Here is a 5,589-nt window from a genome sequence, read left to right on the forward strand (position 1 = left end):
ATTGGTCATGGGTTGGGAACAGGAATTGAACTCTATGAGATCGAATCTCCTGTTGTTCCTCAGTAGCTCAGTGGTAGAGCGGTCGGCTGTTAACTGATTGGTCGTAGGTTCGAATCCTACTTGGGGAGATTTGATTGATTCTGAATTTAAGAATTCAGAATAAAGGGGCTCGCTTTGCCCGTTAACAGTAGGTAACCTGTTCCCTGTCTTTGTTTCTATTGCATTCTATCTCATCGTATCACATTCTGTTCTGCGAGATTAGAAAATCACCATCAATACCTCGGTCTAGGTCCGAGATAATCCTTTGTTCCATAGCCCTGGGGTGGGGCTATTTACAACTAGCCAATTAAGAAGGCACTATAATTTACTATTTTAAGTCGTTAGCTATTGTAATTTATAATACTCTCTCCTTGTCCAAACTTTTGTGACATTGATAGTCAATTATATTTTAAAAATAATTTAAGTTTTTAATTATTCTGATTTATAATACTTTTTCTTCTATTTGAATTTAAGTGACAATGATATAATTTCAACAGTCAATCAAATATCACTATTGAAGTAACGAAGTCGACATGACTTAAATGACTCATAATAACTAATTAGAAGTGATATAGAAAAATTTCTATAAAAAAAACTTGTGAAAAATATTTAAGTGGACATCATATAAGACATTAAGTTAATTTATCATTTTATGTCTATTTTATTATTTTAAATTAAATATTATTAATTTTTAATAGTTAAACGACTTATAATAATTAAGAGTGACATAGTAAAATTCCGGTTGAAGCAGCTGAAGCAGACATATCATAAATGTTTATTTTATTTTTTTAATCAAATATATTAATTTTTTAATATATAAATAATATATAATAATTAATTAGAGGTGATATAATAAAAATCACGAATCAAATAGCTAAATATCGGCAAGGAGGACGATGGGAAGCTCCTCAACTATCTCTTATTATATAAGAGAATATATACAATGTATACACAATAGAAATATCATTATATTCTTAAAACAAAAAAAATCAAGTCAAATCAAAGAGAATTGACGACTATCAAATCAATGAATATAAATTATATTTGGTTTGATTTATTTGTAATAATTAAATAATTAATTAAACTATTTAATTTTATTTTTACCCTAAAATCGATCAAATAGAACCATAAATACCCGTAGTAGTGGAGACATCCGAGCAGCCTAAGAAAAGATCTTTATTTAAAAAGAAATTTTAAACAGTATAATACCCTTTTAGATGACCTTATTAGATCCCTTTCACTTTCATTTTTCAAATCATATTATTACACATAAAAGAAAAGAAAAACTTAAAAGAACAGTCTTGGGGTGGGGTAAAGTGGACGGAGAGATATACCATTGTGTGGGTGGGGGTTTGGGTTTGTGATGCCTTCATTATTTTTAATCTATGCCTCTAGTTTTTATTGGAAAATGACTTATCTTCCCTAATTTTAGAAAATAAATTAATTTAGAAAATATTTCCTAAATTTTAGTGTTACCGAACAAGAAAAAGAAGAAAATATTCCCCCCGTACCGAACACACCCTATATAATAAGCTTTAAATCAATCAAGAGATCATCAATCAAAAAGAAGAACAAAGACAATTCTCAAATTCTTGACAAATCTTGTCCAGTCTTTTATTGTGTCTGTCACCATGAAAAAATCAGAATATATTATCTCTGCGTTGATGTCGTTGTGCTTAATATTATGTGCTGCTAATATTGCAAACAGTGAAAGGCTAACATTTAAAGTAAAAAGAATTGGCAGTGTAAATAACAACGAAGATAAATCATCTTCATTTTTTCTATGTTACCAAAAGGTCCAGTGCCACCATCAGGGGCCAATCCCACACCACCTTTTTCTTTGTTTTCAAAAGGTCTAGTGCCACCATCAGGGTTCGGTACCATACCACCTTTTGCTATGTTACCAAAAGGTCCAGTGCCGTCATCAGGTCCTAGTCGTGCATCACCTTTTACTCTAGTGCCATCGTGCATCACCTTTTACTCTAGTGCCACAATCAGGGGCCGATCCCATACCACCTTTTGCTATGTTACCAAAAGGTCAGTGCCACCATCAGGAGCCAATCCCACACCACCTTTTGCTATGTTTCTAAAAGGTATAGTGCCACAATTAGGAGCCAGTCCCATACCACCTTTTGCTATGTTACCAAGAGGTCCGGTGTCGTCATCAGGGGCCAGTCCTACACCACCTTTTGCTATGTTATCAAGAGGCCTAGTGCTACCATCAAAGTAGGACTGTTCAAATCTGAACCATTACTGATAACCTGATTGTAAAGTTGACTTATTAACTTAGTGGTATTGTGTTATCGAATTAATGGTTGGTGAATGAATTAAAAATTTATAATTAATGAATTATTAATGTGCGGACGAGTTGTTTAGTTTTCTTAATGGATATCGTTAATCCGTTAAGAATTATATTATTTTATGTTTTACTCATAAGTATTTAAAATATATATATACATATATTTAAATTAGCAATTGAAAACCCTAAAAAATTAATGCTAAAAGCCAAAAACGTGAAAAAAAGAGAAGAAGCTAAAGGTTAAAGCATAGTGAAGCCCCAGACCCCAATCTCATTCTTCCATTTAACATTTTAAAGTCCATCTTTATGAAATCAATTTTTATCTAGAAAATGTTAGTTGTCACTACATTTAGCAGTTAACACAATGAGATTAAGTCTTTTTCTTTCTTTCTTATTAACGTGGCTAAATTTTATTGAACAAAATGTACCGTATTGTTTTTCCGATATGCTATTTGTTAATCATTCAAAAATTATTAATCTGATTTCAAACCAACTAATATCTTATATGTTGGCTGGTGGATTGGTATATGTTAAGGTCGATAATCAATAAGCTAAATCATTAAGCGTAATTATCAATCCACCCAATAAGCAACTCTGTATCAGGGCTCAACCAAGTTCCACCCAAATTACCGTTGGATTTTTAAGAAGTGTGAATGAAAAATGAATAAGTTTTTTTCTCGAAAGAGACCAAGAGAAAGGATTAAATTTGAATAGGCACCTTTTTGGATTGGATAGTTATGACCTTTCAAAAAAGTTGTGACTTTTTCGAAGAGTTGCACCTTTCTAAACTATTGCTTCTCTTCATGAAGCAACACCTTAATGGCTATAAATATTTGAATTTTTTCTCAGGTATAGACATGAAATTTGAAATAAAAAATGCTCCTCTTTCTTGAAAAAATTCTAGTGTGATTTACTCTCGTTGAGTGCGTTCGTAGTTTGATGGAATTTGAGGTACCTCTATTTTTTTGAAGTGATTCATTTTATCCTAGGAGGATATATTCCATAACCTCGGGTACTTGAGGGGAATAATTTCCTTAAGGACACACCGTGAATTCTGTGGACTTGAATCTTTTTATTTCATCTTTTTTTCTTAAAGTTGGTTTTATTGTTTTTCCAGAAAATAATTTGAACTTCATCTTGATAGTTCTTCAACTGTTTGAACTTGTGTTTGAAGTTCTTGAAACTTCTTTTTGATAGTTCATAAGTTGGTTGAACTTGTGTTGAAGTTCTCAATATTTGGTTTTGCTATTTTCCAGAAAATAGTTTGAACTTCATTTTGATAGTTCTTAAGTCGTTTGAACTTGTGTTGAAGTTCTTAACATTTGGTTTTGCTATTCTCTAGAAAATAGTTTGAACTTCATTTTATTGATGTTCATAAGTTGGGTTGAACTTATTGTTAAAAGTTCAATGTTGTAAATACAGGGTGTAAACTTCATTTGATTATTCATATGATTGTTTAAACATTTGTTTGAAGTTTTTGTTGAAAAATATAAATTTTACGAAACCCGAGAAAAATACCAGTTTTAAGAAAATTATAAAAGTATTTATTTTTTTGTTCTTGTTCGGTGAAAGAAAAGAAAATAAGTTTATCACCATTTATAAATCAAGTAATTGATTAATCTGTATTGGGTCTGATTTTGTGCAGACTAACATCTTTTGATTTCTACTACCTCGGTTAGAAGAATATAAAAAATTTATCGAGAAATCAATGTGGGAATTTGGTTCGAAGAATATAAAAAATTTACCAATTCGGTAAACTCTCTGTATTGGTTTTTGGAGTTTAAAACCTATGAATTTTTACTTTGTTTGAATTTGATTCTGATTTAAAGTCATGAAAACTTCGTTAGGTTTCAAAGTTCAATCGGTTGATGATTTGAAAATATAAAAACTTCATCTTTGACTAGAAATAAGTTGGATAAAGATTAAAATCTTTGTTCTTAGTATTCTTAAATACTAAAGTCTATGTCAAAGATTGACAGAAAAATGACAAATGAAACTGAACAACAAATGGAATCAGTTGTGAATGGTGTTGTCCTAATGACAACCTATGTTGCATCATTACGTCATTTAGATATTACTTTATCAATGGTTATGGCAAAGAAATCAAAAATAATATTTTGGTGTAAACTTCAAAGATGACGACAAATAATGACATTTTGGCTGACCAAACTTGAAATGCAAATGTTCACAAGTATAGATCCTCATATTCTGGAAAATACAATGATTGAAAATTATTTGTTTCGTTTGAAAGATCTTGTGAGTAATTTCTTCAACTGGACTAGACTGGGATCCCTATCCTACTTTTTCTTCACTTTGAAAACTAGGGATGATTCTGAGCTACTCTGCACCTATACACTACCTTCTATTGAATCGACTAAGTGAACACCTTGTCAGGCTAACTGATAAACCTTCTGGGCTAACTTCTTCTTACTGTCCTTAACATAGGCAACAATACCCATAGACATTCTACTGGGAGCATCAGCCACTACATTGTCCTTGCTCGGATGGTAAATACACTTATGTCATAGTTTTTCAACAACTCTAACCATCTTCTCTGGCAGAGGTTAAGATCTTTCTGAGAGAATACATATTGCAAGCTCTTATGATCAGTGATCACATCCATGGGCACACCATACAAATAATGCCTGCAAATCCTTAAGGTAAACACTACATCTGCTAACTCAAGATCATGAGTAGGGTAGTTCTTCTCATAGGGCTTAAGCTGTCTAGAGGCATAGGCTATGACCTTACCTCTCTACATCAACACACAACCCAATCTGACTCTAAAAGCATCACAATACACAACAGAGCTGTTGGAGCCATCTGGCAGGGTCAAAACCAGAGTTGTAGTGAGTCGATTCATCAACTCCTGAAAACTCTTCTAACAAGAATCTGACCACTGGAACTTGACTTTATTTTGAGTCAATCTGGACATAGGGATGCAATAGAAGAATATCCCTTAACAAATCATTGGTAATAGTTGGCCAACCCAAGAAACTCCTGATATCTGATAAAGAGATAGGTCTGGGCCAGTTTCTCACTGCCTTAGTCTTTTAGGGATCTATTATAATGCCATCATCAGAAAAGATAAGACCAAGGAAAGCTATTGACCTTCGCCAAAATTTGTATTTACTGAATTTGGTGAATAACTAATGATTTTTGAGGGTCTACAATACTATTCTGAGATGGTCTACATGATCCTATTCATTAAGGGAGTAGGCAAGAATGTCATCTATGAAGACTATGATGAA

At 32.3% G+C, this 5,589-nt stretch overlaps 1 non-coding gene across 1 annotated transcript; it reads left to right on the forward strand.

Annotated features, from left to right (window-relative positions):
- The first annotated feature begins 56 nt into the window (after nt 1-56).
- On the forward strand, nt 57-128 carry TRNAN-GUU. Its single transcript has one exon. It is a non-coding gene; the product is annotated as a tRNA-Asn (tRNA).
- Nucleotides 129-5,589: the final 5,461 nt, after the last annotated feature.

Source organism: Capsicum annuum, chromosome 7 (genome assembly GCF_002878395.1).
Source record: "Capsicum annuum cultivar UCD-10X-F1 chromosome 7, UCD10Xv1.1, whole genome shotgun sequence".
Taxonomy (NCBI): Eukaryota; Viridiplantae; Streptophyta; class Magnoliopsida; order Solanales; family Solanaceae; genus Capsicum; species Capsicum annuum.